The sequence below is a fragment of the Sus scrofa genome, chromosome 11, assembly GCF_054392235.1.
Source record: "Sus scrofa isolate SSC_HxYL_T2T_F1_AM1 chromosome 11, Sscrofa_HxYL_maternal_Yorkshire_Landrace_v2.0, whole genome shotgun sequence".
Taxonomy (NCBI): domain Eukaryota; kingdom Metazoa; phylum Chordata; class Mammalia; order Artiodactyla; family Suidae; genus Sus; species Sus scrofa.
In genome coordinates this window covers 42,759,265-42,777,891 of record NC_139393.1, presented here as the reverse complement: position 1 = coordinate 42,777,891, position 18,627 = coordinate 42,759,265, and positions in this window count along the sequence as shown.

Below are 18,627 nucleotides of genomic sequence, written 5' to 3'. Positions count from 1 at the left end.
CGGATGCTTGAGAACTTTGAGTTTGGGAAGTTTGCCTCAGTAATCTAAAGTATATAAAGACATTTTGCCATTGGGTTGTTGGCTTTTGGTGGTTGAGTTGTATAAGTTGTATGAATACTTTAGAGATTAAGCCCTTGTCAGTTGAATCATTTGAAACTATTTTTTCCCATTCTGTATGTTGTCTTTTTGTTTTCTTTTTGGTTTCCTTTGCTGTGCAAATCTTGTCAGTTTTTTTAGGTCACACATTTATTTTTGTTTTTATTAGTGCTGCTTTGGGAGACTGACCTGAAAAAATATTTGTAAGGTTGATGTCAGAGAATGTTTTGCCTATGTTCTATTCCAGGAGTTTGATGGTGTCTTGTCTTATATTTAAGTTTATTTATAATGCCATTTGCAGCATACTGAGTGAAGTAAGTCAGAAAGAGAAAGACAAATACCATATTATATCAGTTATAACTGGAATCTAATATATGGTGCAAATAAACGTTTCCTCAGAAAAGAAAATCATGGACTTGGAGAACAGACCTGTGGTTGCCAATGGGGAGGGGGAGGGAGAGGGGGAGGGAAAGGGAGTAGGATGGATGGGATGCTTTGGGTTAATAGATGCAGACTATTGCCTTTGGAATGGTTAAGCATTGAGATCCTGCTGTGTAGGACTGAGAACTGTATCTAGACACTTATGATGGAGTATGATAATGTGAGAAAAAAGCATGTATACATGCATGTACAGTAGAAAAAAATAATGTATTGGGAAAATAATAAATAAATAACAAAAAATAAATAAGTTAAAAAATAAGGTATATAAAGCCTGGGGTTAACACCAGGAAGATACCCTGAAATGGGAAGTATATGTCTACAACTTACCATCATATCTGCAATCAATAATGTGTAGGAAAGTGAACAGTAAAGAACAAGTCTTCTGGAGTGAGGGATCTGAGTTTGAATTCCATGTTTACCCCTAGTTCTCTGCTTTTTATCTAAAAAATGAAAACAATAATAAGCATAGTAAATTTGGTTTAAGAATTACATGATTTAATATCTAAAAAGCACCAATAAAAACATATATGCTATAGTAATCAATTACTAAACATTTATTTTTTTTTTTGAAGAGAGAATTAACAACTTCCATTTTATTCAACAATGTATGATTTCTCCCTCAAAATATCAATGTTTGATGTTATTATTATAAAAACTTAGCTAATCTGGGGAGATCATGTTTTACTTTGTGTTTCATAAGTAGCAAAGTCTTTTTCATTTTCTTGCATATTTTCTTGGTTTATGAATTATGTTTCACATTATTTGCTTGTTTTTATATTATGGAATTTCTCTCTAGTCTTTTTAACTAGTAACAGTATTTTATGTTTTTTTAGAGTGAATTCTCAGAAAGCAGAGCCAAAGCGCTATGTGATATTCTTTCTTTAGGAAATGTGTAATAAGAAAAGTGGGAGTAAAGAACAAGCAGGCAAAGAAAGGAAAAAGGAAGGCCAATGCCATGAGCATTATCACTTGATATTAACATTACTGGCTGCTTGAGCCCATGACTTCTGAGGAGCATTACAATGGATGCTTCTCAGCCATTACTATATGAGAGTGTAAGGGGTAAGAACTTACATGCTGGATCCTAAATATCCTTAGTCAAACATTTGTGGAATTCTTGTCATGGCTCAATGGTTAACGAATCTGACAAGGAGCCACGAGTTTGCAAGTTTGATCCCTGGCCTCACTCAGTGGGTTAAGGATCTGGTGTTACAGTGAGCTGTGCTGTATGTCACAGATGTGGTTCAGATTCTGTGTTGCTGTGGCTCTGGCATAGCCAGCTGCTATAGCTCCTATTAGACCCCCAGCCTGGGAATCTCCATATGCTGTGGGCATGGCCCTTGAAAGACAAAAAGATAAAAAAAAAACAAATTTGTGCTCCTAGATTTTAACTGACCCCCCCCCCATATTTGTTACTCATGCATATACGCTGAGATGTTTCAAGCCCTGTGTTCAACATAGAAGCCTCAGGTTTGGAAGCAAAAAGTATATGATCTAAGCCTTAGTAAGGATCTATCTACATAAAATCAGGAGCAAGCAACAAACCACAGTTATTACAGTATTGCCTGGGTGGAACACCTGGCTAAGACCTGGGAGAGAGAGGAGGACTTGAAGTGTTACACTAGAGGAGCTTAATATGAGGAAAGTTAATCTTTTGTCATAAATATTGCAACTTTTCATCCAGTTTCTTCTTAAATTTGGAGCATTGAAATATTTAAATATATATAGTCTGAGATCTGTTTTAAATATATTTTTTGAATTGAATTTTTTATACCTAATTTTATATATACAATACTTGGTTACTTATTATAATCTTAGAAATTTTCCTTAGTGCTAATGAAATGAATTAATTGTTGATTATATTTTTGTTAAGAAATAATTTTTAATATACTTAAACAAAATTAAATCCAAACATTGGTTCTCTGTTACTGGTAAAGAAAAACAATACAATGTAGCAATACACCTTGACTAAAATGAACATAAATTTGATGTTAGCATTTCTTAACTACTTGTGGTTATGAATTTAGAATGACTTTTATGAGTTTAATTACATGAATTTTTCAATAAGCATTTATTTTATACCAAAAAGTAGGCTTTTTCCTAATTTCCTCTATATCTGGAACACATTTTAAAATAAAATGTGTATAATTATTACACAGTTAAATTATTTACCCCAAAAAATAACATAAGCATGTTAAAAAATATTTATTTCTCCTTACAAAGTGGTGTTGAATTATCTACTCCTTTTCTATACATGGCATTAGAAATTTGAATTGAGCTCTAAATTTATCACTATAAATGTTTGTCTTTTATATGAGTGATATTTTATAGAGGATTTCAAGTTCACTCTTCCATATTAGGAATTCATCCTTTTACATATTAATATTCATTTTTACTAAATATGGAAACCACATATAGTCAGCAATTTCCTCATAAATTTGGGGAGATCGTTACTGAGTTAGTATAGTATTAACACCAAAATGTCATTCTGGTTTAAAAGTAAACAAGTGGTGATTTACCTATTATGTCTAATTTTACACATTATAAGTAGGAGTTTTTATAATGTAATTTATAATTTGTTTTAAAAGATATTTAACTCATTCAGTCTATGAATTAGGTAAGAGAGGTAAAGAAGGAATGAGAGAAAGAAAAAAGAAAGGAAAACTAAAAATAATATTTCTATTTTTTCATTTTAATATTACCAACATAAACTACAAATATAGTTATTGTATTCTAAGCACAAAAAACTATTAGCATCAGATAAACACCTATTTCTAGACCTGAAAGATACAAGACGAGGGTAAAATAATGTACCTTAGAGTAAAAGCAGGAGCCCCTGATGCTGAAAATAAGTAAAGAATGAAGTGATCAGAGATCATTGCCAAAAAAATTGTGGCTATATATTAACCTCTTATTGCCATACCTTGTGATTATTGGATACACAGTAAATTAAATTGCAGTTTACATTTAAACATAGAATATTTATTGTTGTTCACAAAATAGAGCAGTGCCTATAACTTAAGAATTAAAATACACTTTCTTCATTTTTTTCAAATGAAAAAGAAGTATACTTCATCACAATACTTTACATTGCTGGGAGTTCCTACTGTGGCTCAATGTTAATTAAACTGACTAGTGCCCAGAGGATTTGAGTTTGAGGATCTAGCATTGCCATGAGCTGTGGTGTAGGTCACAGATGCAGCTCAGATATGGCATTGCTGTGGCTGTGGCATAGGCAGACAGCTATAGCTCTAATTCAACCCTAGCATGGGAAGTTTCATATACCATGGGTGCAGCCCTTAAAAAATACAAAAAAAAAAAAAAAAACCCTACATGGTCTTTTATTCTTTTTTTCATAAATGTATATATAGGAAATAGGAAGATGACAAACATGAAGTAAGTAAAATGAATCAAGTGCCTTTACTATAATACTATACAAATTGTCTGTAATTCTTTAGTGTTGTAATATGATTTGTTTTTACTTATTTTGCTATTAAATTTCTAAATACTCATATATGTATGGCCAACCAATATTTGACAAAAAGGCTAAGAAAACTCATGAGAGAAGGAAGATTCTAGTCAATAAATTTTGTTGGAAAAGCTGAATAATCACATGCCGAAAAAGAAAACTAAGCCCATATCTTACACCACTCAAAAACTAATTCAAAATAGATTAAAGACTTAAACATAACATTTTTAGCCATAAAAATCTAAGCATAAGGCAAGTCTAAAGCCTTTTGATATTGGGCTTTGCAAGGATTTTTCTTTATTTAACACCAAAATCATAAGTAACAAATGCAAAAATAAATGACTAAAAAGTTTCTCTCAGGAAAATAATAAAATGAAGAGACAATCTATAGAAGTAGAGGAAATAGTTGCAAACCAAACATATAATAAAAAGTTAGCATCCAAAATATAAAAGCAATTTGGATACCATCCAATAAAAACAGCAATAAAACATGCACTGACTAAAAAATATGCAAAGTAACTGAATAGACATTTTTCCCAGGAAGACAACCAGATGTTTAACAGGTACATTTAAAAATGTATGGGAGAAGGGATCAACATGGTGGAGTATGACATCATGTTCACCTTCTCCCACAAATATATCAAAAAAAAAAAAAAAAAGACACAGCTATATGTAGAATGATTCACACAGAACATCTACTGAATGCTGGCAGAAGAAATTAAACCTCCAAAAAGAGCAAGAAACACTCCACATAACTGGGCAGAATAAAAGAAAAAAGAGAGAGAAAGAAAATGAATCAGGATGGGGCTAGATTCCTGAGAGGGAGCTGTGAAAGAGAAAAGGAACAAACACCCTGGGAAACCACCTAACCTACATGAAGCTCAGCCAAGATGGAAGGACCTCAAAGTCTCTAAGAAAAGCGCAGTAGCCAGACTGAGGAAGACAGGGCAGAGTGAGAGTCACACAAATTATCTGCACAACTGCCCCAGACCACACAGCCTGAGACTTTCAGGTGGGGCCTGGGTGCTGAGACTCAAGCTGCAGAGGTCAGTTCCAGGAAGAGGACTAAGGCTGGTTTTGTGGAGACAGCCTGAGGGGTTAAGGAGTGCTGTGCCATAGGCTGGGAAGTAGAAGGCCACAGCCAAGGGAACCGAGGAGGAGGTCTGTTCCTGCATGAAAAGAAAGGCACCATTGTTGGGGAGGGTGACAGGAGGATGGGAAGACCTCCATAGGAATCTGCCTGCACATTCATGGGCTATCAGATAGTGGGGCTTCTCTCACCCAGGCTATAGGTAGGTAGAGGGGCCTTTTTCCAGGTTATAGGAGATTGGGAGTTCATTGTGTGGGCTATTGGTGGTTGGGCACCACTTGTGTGGTCTAAGGTCAGTGGGGTGCTAAGCACAATGCAACACTTCTTGCATGATCTATAGGCAGTGGCAATAAAACACAGAAATAACCTAAGAAAACAGAGAGGCATAGGCTGCCACCAATAGAGGTCTGTGAAAAGACTCCACACGCAGCCCCAGTCACCTCAGAGATCAGCAAAAAAAGGGGCACTGCAACTGAGAATCATAAGTTGTTACTCTCACTCCCCTGGGAACACACCCACCCTGTGCTGCCACTGAAAACTGCTTAAGGCAGCACCCACACATACTTGATCACAGTCACTTCCCAGGATTGACCACATACTGGGGCACAAAACTAACCTGGACAAAATTAAGGATATAGAAATTATTTCAAGTATCTTCTGTGACCACTGCCAAGACCAGCTCAAGAGGATGGGGCTGAAGAAAACAGGTGCTGTGGAACTTAAGGAAAAAAGTTAACATAAAACAAGACACAGAGACATTTATCTTAAGTAAAGGTGGGAACCAGGGGACTCAAGGTCTCAGGGACCAACAGCACTGCCTCAAGAAACCACACTGCTTTTATTGTGCTCTTTAGATGAGATCAAGTGAGGAGGGGCTGTGGGTGAAGGATATAGGGTTTGTTTACTATTTTATAAGTTCTTTTACTATTTTAAAAGCCACTTAGCTGGTAAAAGGTTAAACTCTTACTCTGACCTCTAGGCACATAACAGTTCTTAAGCTTAAGTCATTTATGCCTTTAGGACTTTGTTCTTAAGCTTAAACCATTTACCAGCACTGTGACTTTTTTTTCCAAGCAAGAAGATGGGATAAAGTAAAGAAGGAAGAGATGGAGTTTTCAAAGAAACATGTCTTGTGACCTCTCCCCCTTTTTGTTTTTGTGGGGAGACAAAAATAGATCTTGCAACTTTTTCATTTCTTCTTGGATTACTCACTTCTTACATCTATAGACAGAACATGAGTCCAAGTTAAGTATCATGTGGAACTCCTCAGGCTTCTGCCGTAGACTGACCAGCTTCCGGGGTGGCCAGAGCAGGACTTAGAGTTCTCTGACGATGGTGAATGGAGTCTCTGGAACTTGACCATGAGGGGATTCTCAAGGTGCTATACAGCCTCTCTTGTGTCCATGTCAGCAGTAGATGCAGCCTTCTTGACTCTGATGTGATGGATCCATGGAGCAATACCCGCAACCTTCATAGCAGTTGGGGTTGCCATGCGACCTTCAGTTTACAAATGTTAATCAATAGCCACATCAAAGAATGAAGCCCATATCCCTACACTGACTAACTGAGTTAATATTCTGCCTCAATCCTCCCTCCGAGTTGGAGACTCTAACTGTGAGGAAAAGGGCTGATGACCACTCTGACTTCTTCCTGATGAAAAGGGGCATCACTAGGGAAAGCAGTTAGGCCTCCACTCATTGGGGTCAAGTGGGCTTTGATACATTGCTTTGGGTACCCTTCTATCAACATTTGAACATTGATAACTTTTAATCAGGATGTAATGAAGCAAGAAATACAATTAATGATAATTAAAGGATCAGGACCACAATGAATATGGTGAATAAATATTTTCACCAGGAGAAGGAGGTCAGCTGGTTCCACAGGGCAGCTCCAAAAGCTGGAGCTAGACAGGACAGCTCATGAATCTACTTTTGAAGATCTAGCAGGTAATTAGCCACATTCTGAGAACAATCAGGAATACAAGATTTTAGATTTTATAATAGCACAGGTAACTCATATGATCTTTCTGATTTCTCTGGCTGGTTATGAAATATATGTATGCCTTGGTCAGCATGTAATTGAAAGCTACCTTATGTCCTTGTGAACAGTTTGATTTATGGCACCACCTTACTTTTAAAGTTAACTTACTCAAATATATTCTAAACAGTCCCCACCATGCACAAAATTCTCTTCTCAGTGTCCACTTCCCACACACATTGTATCACGTTCTGTATCCATATTAGTCTGTCCCTTATTTTCCAACCAGACCAATCAGCTGAAGACAATCTTTCTTTTGCTTTAATAAGATGAAATTCCCTTCCTCATTCCTTCTATATTGAAAACACACACATTCTACTTTTCTCAAGTAACCATGGACTGTCCTTTATAATTTCTAAAAACACATGTTTTTCTTATAGAGACCATCTCAGGGTGGCACTGATCATATTGATTAATCATTCTAAATAAATTTAGTTTTTTAGTAATTGATATCTCAGTGTCTCATTTCACTTCTGTTAAACCTACTTACGATAAGATATTACACCTAATGTTGACAGCTGTAATGGCATGTATGTATTAGATTAGCAAACTTCAATTCTAATTTAAGATATTAATTTAATACTGAATATTTCCCAGTTTACTTGAACCTAAAATTAATTCTAGCCAGTTAGTTACCTTCCATATTTTAAGAATTTGTATATGCAAAGCCTTAGTCAAGGAAATGCAGAATAAAGGCATCTTTTAAATCTAGTCCATTGAAAGCAGGCATAAACCTTGATTAGGCTCCATTTGCATGTGCATTGAGGCTTTAACTTCTCATAAAATCTCTTTCTAAAAGAGGAGTTGGACTCTGAAACAACCAGAAAGGTATTGAGAAAAGAAAATGGATTCCCAGTCACAACTCAAAGGTTGTGTAAAGAATTTTATAACTGGCTTGCCAGAAATATGAATGTGGTAGATTCATGAGGGAGGGGCCCAGGATTGGAGAGGAGGACTGAAAAGTGGCTCTGTATTCAGGAGGAAGTCAATAGGCTGTCTTCCTACATTTAGAGTCACCCAGGACTCCTGAGTAGTGATAAGGACAGGAGCCATTATGGAGATGTCCTGCCAGTCTTGATCCTGGGCCTGAGGGGTCAAGCACAGAGACCTTCATCTTCGGGGGCAGTCCCTCTTCCAGTGATGTCCCCAACATATGGGGCACAGCTGTGTCTAGGGGCATTCCCATTTAAAGGATCCCTCTTTTCCACAGAGGAAATGGGCTCCGTGCATAGGTCTCTGCCCTAGTCTTCTCACCTTGGAAACTCCCAGGTTGACTCCCTATAGCACCTCAGCCTTTTCCCTGTCTCTCTTCTTGTTCTCCTTTCATTCTTCGTGGCCCTGATTATAACATACTTGAGTTGCTACTCTGAGGAGGTGCTCCAGGTCCTGAACAGGGCCAAAAGACAATTTTTGGAACTTGCTCCATATATCTGGCACCAATTGAGCTATGAATTTATCCTTTATTATTCAGTCCTCCATTGTTTCTGGGTTCCTTTGTATGTTTTCTTAATGCCTTTCTGAGTCTTTCTAAGAAAGCTGATGGACTCTCTTGTTCCCCTAGTAAACCTCTGATAGTTTTTAACTGGCTTTACTCATGAGGTTTTTAATCCCTCTACTATACAAGTAATAAAATGATTTCTATGCCAATGTGAGAATACTCACTGCAATAGAAACCAAAGTAAAGAGAGCTAGGGCCAAATTATTTGGAGTGAGAGGCTTTCCTTCTCTTCTTAGTAGATTTTCATCTTCTTGGGATAGATGATTGATCTGACCCCAAATGGAAAGATGAGGCCTTATCATCCTCCTTCTGGGGTCTGGAGTTGAGGGATGCTTCATGGGCTTGCTCATGATATGGTTTGATTCTTCTTGATGGAATCCAAACAGGTTGTAATCCATGACCTGGTGAAATACAAGCATATCCCCACCCCACGTGACAGGTTTTCCTGTAATAAGTTTTCCCAGAGATCAGAAGTTTGTTAATGGATCCTGCCACCAAATCAAGGGCTGTTCAGCTTGAGGAGAGTTAATCTTATTTTGTTCTGAATTAAAATGTCTCTCCAGCCATTTTTTCATCAGAGGCCAAATTTTAAAAATTTAAAGTGAGTAAGGTTTTATTTACAAGTGTTTGTTGTGAATTAACTATTTCTGTGTCTCCCCCTTTTTGTTTTTGAAGAGCCTGTTTTACATATAAATTGGCTCATTGCACAATAGCCTGTCCTTGGGGGTTGTAAGGGAGACCAGTAGAGTGAGCAATATGCCATGTGTCCAGGAATATTTTAAGTTGAGAACTGATATAAGCTGGGCCATTATCAGTTTTAATTGCTTGTGGCAGGCCCATATCTGCAAAATAGGCATATAAATGATGAATAACATGTTTAGCAGATTCACCAGATTGAGCAGTAGCTCAAATAAATTTAGAGTAAGTGTCAATACATACATGAATAAATGACAATTTTCTAAAAGATGAATAATGAGTAACATCCATTTGCCAGAGAGCATTTGGGACAAGTCCCATAGGGTTAACTCCAGGCTCAGATTGAGAAGGATTGTTAATAATTTGACATGGAGGACATTGACAGACAATTGTCTTAGCTTTAGCCCATGTTGTTCCAAATCTCTTTTTAAGGCCTCGAACATGTGTTAAATCATGAAAATGTTGAGCTTCTTGTAACACAGGTGTCATCAAGTGGTTAATTTCTTTATTTCCTGCAACTAGGGGCCCAGGTAGGTTAGTATGTGCTCTGATATGGGTAATATAAAATGGATATCTTTTTTCCCTTACACAGTTTTTAATTCTGTAAACAAGTCAAATAACAAGATAGGTAGATTTTGTTTAATGGTAGCAGTTTCAATCATTTTGGCAGTATGAACTACATATGCCTAATTAGAAAGAATATTGATTGGCTCAGGATAATCCCTCAAGGCATGGATTACAACAGTTACTTCAGCCTGTTGGGTGGAAAGGCCATGTGTTTCTATAATTTTATATTGATTAGCCACATATCTGGCCTTCCCTTTACTAATCCCATCAGTAAAGATCACAGGGCTTCAATGATGGGTGAATCTTTCAACTTTTTTGGCAGAATCCATTGAGTTTTCTTTATAAATTGTAAAATAGGTTTTTTTGGATAATGATTATCTATTGATCCTACATAATCTGCAAAGGCAATTTGCCAACCTATATGGTTTTGAAAACAATTTTGGATTTCCTTAACAGTTAAACTAGCAATTACATGATTCAAATATTTTCCAGACATTTGTACACAATGAGTATGACTTTTTAGAATAAGTTGTGCCATAAGGTCCAGGTAAGACAAAGACATTGTGACATTATTGGGAAGAAAAAGCCACTCAAGAATGTTTTCTAATTGCATCAATATTCCCATGGGAGAATGAGGAGAAGGTATAATTACTAACTGAATGGGCTGTTTTAGATTGACCCAACTTAGTTGAAAGTTTTGTATTTTACCTTCAATCTTTTTTAGTTCCTCTTCTGCTTCTGCAGTTAGAGAGTGGGGGCTGTTTAATTTAGAATCTCCCCTAAGTAAGGAGAAAAGATTTGACAAACAAGGTCAGAGCCAATTAATATCTCCTAACAGTTTTTGTAAATCATTTAATGTAGAAATTTGATCTCTTCTCAATTCTACCTTTTGAAGATGAACAGTGGTATGTTTAACTACAGTTCCCAGATATTGATATGGACTTTTCATTTGAATATTTTCAGGAGCAATAATCATTCCTGCTCCTTTTAGACAGGATTGCAAGCATTGAAAAACCTCAGCCAGCCACTCCCGAGAGGGTGCAGCACAAAGTATATCATCCATATAATGAACAATATAGCATTTAGGAAATTGTCTTCAGACTGGCTCAACAACTGAAGCCACATAATACTGACACAAGGTAGGGAAATTTAACATACCTTGAGGCAGGACCTTCCATTGATAACACTTTCTAGGGGCCATATTGTTTACCACTGGCACTGAAAAAGCAAATTTTTCCCTGGGTGTAAAGAATTGTGAAAAAGCAGTCTTTTAAGTCCAGGATAATTAACAGCCAGTCAGCTGGTATAATACTAGGAGATGGGAGGCCTGGTTGAAGGGCACCCATAGTCTGAATTACAGCATTTGCTCCACTTAAATCTGTTAACAATCTCCATTTTCCTGATTTTTTTCTGTATAACAAACACTGGCGAATTCCAAGGACTAAAGGATTCTTCTACATGGCCCTTCTCTAATCGTTCTTGGATGAGATCATTTAAAACCTTTAATTTTTCTGGAGAGGCCACTGCTCAACCCAAACTGGTTTTTCTGTAGTCTATTTTAATTGAATAGATTCAGGAAAAGCATAATTATTTTTACAAGCAGTGGCCACTAATGAAAAGGCCGATGTCCCAAACCAGATTTGTCCATTTTAATCTCAGATTTGACAGGTTCCACTCTCCCCTGATAATGTCACCCTAACCCCAGTCTGGGAATGTAACCCTCTTTCTGTAACATTTTTTGGCTTTGATGACTATATGGATCTATATGGATGTAAATTTCTGCATGCCACTGTTGTAATAAATCTCTCCCCCATAGATTGATATGGAGTTGAGCAACATAAGGTTTCAATATAGCTGGCTGCCCATCTGGTCCTTCACAATTAAGCCATTGGGCACTCTTTTTGAGACCCTCTGCTTTTCCTAACCCAGTGACTTCAATATCGGCTGGCTGAAGAGGCCAGGTGTCTGGCCAATGTAAATGGCTAATGATTGAAACATCAGCCCTAGTATCAATCAATCCTCTAGAAGACTTCCCATTTATGATAACTTGACAAGTGGGTCATTCCTCTGGGACCTTTTCTGATAAAAACACTCCTGCCCCTCCTGTGGTATTGAATCCCTTCTGTCTAAAATTATTCCTCTCTTTTTTCTACTGTGCTCTAGGTAAAATTAAGATTTGAGCAATCTGATCCCCTTTTTCAATTTTCAAGGAATCACAGTGGAAACCATCACTTGTACTTTATCATCCCCTGTATTATCCAATATCCCAGTATGAACTCAAACTCCTTGTTCTGTTAGCCCTGCCCTTCCTACTACAAATCCTACAGTATCTGCCAATAATGGTTTTTCCAATTTAGTTGTAATAGAAGTAGGAGTTTCACTAGGAAGGATAATTAAATCCTGTAAACTAGGGATATCTACTGTGATGTTGAACACTCATGCAGAGCATAGTCCCTGGGAATCTCACATTAGTTGAGAGTTTGACTCTTGCTCTGAATAGGGAAATATTCCTTGGTTGATGGGGCTGGAAGCTTGCCCTGTAGTAGTAGTAGTACAAGGGTAGTTTCCTGACAAGGGGGAGTCCATCTTTGTGAAAGATGGACTGGCAATGGTCAGACCAGTGATTTCCTTTATTACATCTTGGACATAGTCTGGGCTGTTTATTATTGTTACTAGAAGGTGCCAAAGCTCTGTGAAAGAAAGGTCAGCCTCGTGGAGGAACACGACATTGTTTTTTAGTATGTCCTGTCTTACCACAATTAAAACATTTTTTTGAAAATTTGTCTTTAACCTTTAAACTAGCCACTGCTTGTGCTAGCATTGAGGCCTTAAAGGATTCCTGACAGGCTTTAATATATTTGGCAATGTTAGCTTTTCCTTTTAAAAATCCTATTGCCTTTTTGCAATCAGCATTTGCATTTTCATATGCTAACAATTGAAAAATAGTATCAGACACCTCAGAGTTAGTAATTTGTCATTTTAATTCCTCTTGTAAGTGAGCTAGAAATTCAGTATAAGATTCCTTAGGGCCTTGTAGGATCTTTTGAAAAGAAGTATTTATTTGATCCTTAGATTAAATTTTATCCCATGCCATTAAACAACATTGTCTAATCTGTTCAATACCCAAATCATTCAATTCTCATTTGATCTTGAGGATTACTCCAATGACCAATCCTTAACAATTATTCCATTGTAATCAGAAGATTTCAAGCCTGATTATGATTAGCAGTAATTTGGGCATGATCTTGCCACCAAGACTTAAATTGTAAATATTCACTAAGTGATAGCACAACACGGTTTAAGTTATGCCAATCAGCAGAAATCATACAATTACCTTCAGCTACTCCCTGCATGATTCCTTTTGTAAAGGGAGAATTAACACCATAGTTTTGAATGGCCTGTTTTAATTCTTTAAGAATTTTAAAAGGAAAGGGCTCATGAATGAACTCATAAACTCCATCAGGGTTGGCAGGATCAATGCCTGGATCCACTGTCTCCCTGACAGTTAATGGAAAGTCTAAATGTATGGCATCCAAATCACCTTCCCTTTAAGCCTGTAAAATTCCCTGTTGAATGGATGATAGATGCTGTTCAGGGATAGTGCTCATTTTCTTTACAACCCTAGAAGTAGAGGCTTAATAACTCCTTGTCACCTTACTCCTAATAGGAGGCAATTGAGAAATACCAGAATCAAAAATTGGAGCTGAAAGCTTAGGATCCAAATATTCTCTATGATAATTTTGTTCAGGGACTGCATATTTAGGTTCCTCCAACAAAAGTTTGAATTCCCCTTCTTCTTCCTCTAAGTCCTCCATGGTCTGTAGAGGTTCTAAAACTAATTTAATTAAGCTCCAAGTACTCCAAATGGACACAGGAATTGGAACACCCTCATCATGCAATATCCTAAGTTCCATTCCTACCATTTCCCATATCTTTAAATATAATGTTTCTAATGTAAGAAACCAATCACAATGTTTCTCAATAGTCTGAAAAATTTCCAAAAGCTTACTTTCATTTGTTTTTGCACCCCCTTTTTTAAAGAGCTGTCCTAACAAACAAATGTAAGGACTATAGTTTCCTGCAATTACCTTATTTCCCATGTTAACCTGTTAACACCTGAGAGAGGGAATGTATCCACAGGATTTCTTTAGCGTGGCCATGCAAAATTCCTCCCTTCTTCTCAGGGCTCCACAGCACTTCCAGTGAATAAAAATTCCACTGTGGTCATGGTCCTTTTTTTCTTCATGCCTGCCTGTTATTTAGCCTGTTAGACTGCCCCACGTTGGACACCACTTGCCAAGACCAGCTCAGCAGGATGGGGCTGAAGAAAACAGGTGCTGTGGAACTTAAGGAAAAAAGTTAACATAAAACAAGACACAGAGACATTTATCTTAAGTAAAGGTGGGAACCAGGGGACTCAAGGTCTCAGGGACCAACAGCACTGCCTCAAGAAACCACACTGCTTTTATTGTGCTCTTTAGATGAGATCAAGTGAGGAGGGGCTATGGGTGAAAGATATAGGGTTTGTTTACTATTTTATAAGTTCTTTTACTATTTTAAAAGCCACTTAGCTGGTAAAAGGTTAAACTCTTACTCTGACCTCTAGGCACATAACAGTTCTTAAGCTTAAGTCATTTATGCCTTTAGGACTTTGTTCTTAAGCTTAAACCATTTACCAGCACTGTGACTTTTTTTTCCAAGCAAGAAGATGGGATAAAGTAAAGAAGGAAGAGATGGAGTTTTCAAAGAAACATTTCTTGTGACAGACCACAATAGCATGAAACTAGAAATCAACCATAGGAAAAGAAATTAGAAAAACTGATGACATGGAGACTAAACAACATGCTACTACAAAATCAATCAGTAAATGAGGAAATCAAAAAAGAAATTAAAAATACCTTGAGACACATGTTAATGAAGAAAAAAACATTCAAAATCTATGGGATGCCAAAAACACACGGTTTAGGCCTTCCACAAAAAGTAAGAAAAATATCAAATCAACCTCTTAACCCAACAACTTAATGAACTAGAAATAAAAGAGCAAACAATACCTAAAGTCAGAAGAATGAAGGAAATCATAAAGATCAGGGGGTAAATCAATAAAATAGAGAGTCAAAAAGCAGTAGAAAAAAGTCAATAAAACCAAGAGCTGGTTGTTTGAAAAGGTAAAATAAATTGACACACCACTGGTTAGAATCAACAAGAAGAGGAGAGAAAAAATCAAAGTAAACAAGTGAGAAACAATAAAGGAAGAATCTCAATGGATATTGCAGAAATACAAAAAAAAAAAAAAAAACACCAAAAGAATACTATGAAAAACTATATGCCAACGTTTGACATCCTAGAAGAAGAAATAGACAGAATTATAGAGACTTACAGTCTGCTAATATTGAATCAAGAATAAACAGATGAACTGAACAGACTGATCAGTAGAAATGAAATTGATTATGTAATAGAAACACTACCTACAAAGAAAAAAACAGGATCATATGGCTTCACAAGTGAATTCTATGTAACATAAAAAGAAGAATTTATACCCATCCTTCTTAATGTTTTCCAAACGGTCGAAGAAGAAAGAACACTCCCAAAGACATTCTATGAAGCCATCATCATGCTAACACCAAAACCAGACAAAGATCCCACAAAAATGAAAATTATAGGCCAATAAATCTGATGACTATAGCCACAAAAATTCTCAACAATAATTTAGCCATCTGAATCCAACAAGATATAAAAAGATCACACACTATGACAAAGTGGGATACATCCAGGTTCACAAGTATGGTTCAACATGAGCAAATCAATCCACAACATACACATTAACAAAAGAAAAGTCAAAATCAACATGTTATTATCAATAGATGCAATAAAAGCATTTGACAAAGTCCAACATCCATTCATGATAAAAACTCTTACCAAAGTGGGTATAGTGGGAACATATATTAACATAATAAAAGCCATTTATGACAAACCCACAGAAAATATACTACTCAATGGGGAAAAGCTGAAATCATTCCCTCTAAAATCTGGAATAAGACAAAGATGCCAACTCTCACAAAATTTATTAAACATAATATTGGATGTACTAGTCACAGGAATCAAACAAACAAAGAAATAAATCATATCCAAAGTAGTAGAGAAGAGGTAAAATTATTACTGTATGCAGGTGCCAGGATGCTATATGTAGAAAACCCTAAGTACTCCCAAGAAAATATTCAAACTGATCAATGAAGTCAGCAAAGTAGCAGGATACAAGATTAAGATTCAGAAATTGGGTTTCTGTATACTAAAAATGAAATATAAGAATAGGAATACAAAAATTCAATACCTTTTTAAATTGAACCCTCAAAAATTAAATACCTAGAATGAAACTGACCAAGGAGTTTAAAGATTTATATGCTAAGAACTATAAAACATTAATCAATGAAATTAAATTAGATTCCAAGAAATCAAGATATTCCATGCTCTGGTTTGAAAGAATTAATATTGCTAAAATGACCATACTACCCAAAGCAATCTACACATTCGGTGCAATCCCTATCAAATTCCCCATGACATTTTTCACAGAACTACAACAAACAATCCAAAAATTTATCTACAACCACAAAAGACCCAGAATTTCAAAAGCAATCCTGAGGGGGAAAAAAAGAAAAAGCAAGCAGGAGACATAGCTCTCCCAGACTTAAGACAATATTATAAGACTTAAGGCAATATTGCAAAGTTACATTTGTCAAGAGTATAATGGGGCTGGTACCAAAACAGACATACGAACAAATGGAACAGAAAAGAGAGCCCAGAAACAAACCCATACACCCACAGTCAATTAATCTTCAATAAAGGTGGAAAAAAATTGGATAAAGGTGGTCTTTTCATCAAGTGGTGCTGGGATAACTTGACATTCCCATGTAAATCAATGAATCTGGAATGCACCCTCACAACATGCACAAAAATAAACTCAAAATGGCTGAAATACTTAAATATAAGACAAGAAACCATCAAACACTTAGAAGAGAACATAGACAAAATATTCTCTGCCATTAACCTTACAAATATTTTTTTTAGGTCAGTCTCTCAAGGCAACAGAAGTAAAAGCCAAAATAAACCAATGGGACCTAATCAAACTGACAAGCTTTTGCACAGCAAAGGGGACTGTATATAGACAAACATAAGAATGGGAGAAAATAATTTCAAATGATGCAACTGCCTGCCAAGGGATTAATTAATACATTGAAAATGCAAATATATGTAGAACTATTTCCCAAAAATTTTTTAAAAACTGAACAAAAGACCTCAAGATTATCATAGAAGAAAAATATTACAAAATCTATTACGGATAGGATTGTTCCCTCTATATCCACTTTAGTGAGAATTTTGATCATGAATGGATGATGTACTGTGTCAAATGTTTTCTCTGCATCTATTGAGATGACGATGAGGTTCTTGACTTTTCTTTTGTTAATGCGGTATATGATGATTGATTTGCACATATTGAACCATCCTTGTGAACCTGGGATGAATCCCATTTGGTCATGGGGTATGATCTTTTTTAGGTGTTGTCAGATTTGGTTGGGGAAAATTTTGCTGAAATCTTCACATCTATATTTATCAAAGATATTGGCCTATAGTTTTCCGTTTTGGTGGTATCTTTGGTTTTTGGAAATAGGGTGATGGTGGCATCATAGAATAAGGGACCATAAATTACCATAATAAAGACATTTATGAAAAACCCACAGCAAATATAATACTCAATGGAGAAAAGCTGAAGGTCTTCCGACTAAAATCTGGAACAAGATAAGGATGCCCTCTCTCACCATGGTTATTCAACATAATATTGAAGCTCTGGCCTCAGCAATCGAACAAACAAAATAAAAAGCATCCACAGAGAAATACAAGAGGTAAAATTGTCACTGTATGAAGATGACATGATACTATATACAGTAAACCCTAAGGACTCAACGCAAAAACTACTTGAAATGATCAAGTTCAGCAAAGTAGCAGGATATGAGATTAACATTCAGAAATCAGTCACATTTCTGTACACTAAAAATGAAATATAAGAAAAGGAATACAGAAATGCACCTTTTAATTGCACCAAAAAATCAAATACCTGGGAATACACATGACCAAAGTGCTAATGGATTTATATGCTGAGAATTATAAAACATTAATCAAGAAAATTAAAAAATATGTAAAGAAATGGAAAGATATTCCATGTTCATGGATTGGAAAAATCAATATTGTAAAAATGGCCATACTACCCAAAGCAATCTACACAGTCAATGCAATTCCATCTAATTACCTATGACATTATTCACAGAACTAGAACAAACACTCCAAAAATTTATATGGAACCAAAAAAGACCCAGAATTACCAAAGCATTCCTGAAAAACAAAAACAAGCAGGAGGCATAACTGTCCCAGACTTCATGCCATATTACAAAGCCACAGTCATCAAGATAGTACGGTACTAGTACCAAAACAGACATTCAGACCAATGGAGGAGAATAGAGAACCCAGAAGTGAACCCAGACATCTCTGGTCAATTACTCTTTGACAAAGGAGGCAAGAAAATAAAATGGGAAAAAATAGTCTTTTCAGCAAGTATTGCTGGGAAACCTGGACACCTGCATGCAAGTCAATGAAACTAGAACATACACCCACAACATGCACAAAAAAAAAAAAAAAAAAACCTCAAAATGGCTTAAAGACTTAAATAAAAGACAAGACACCATC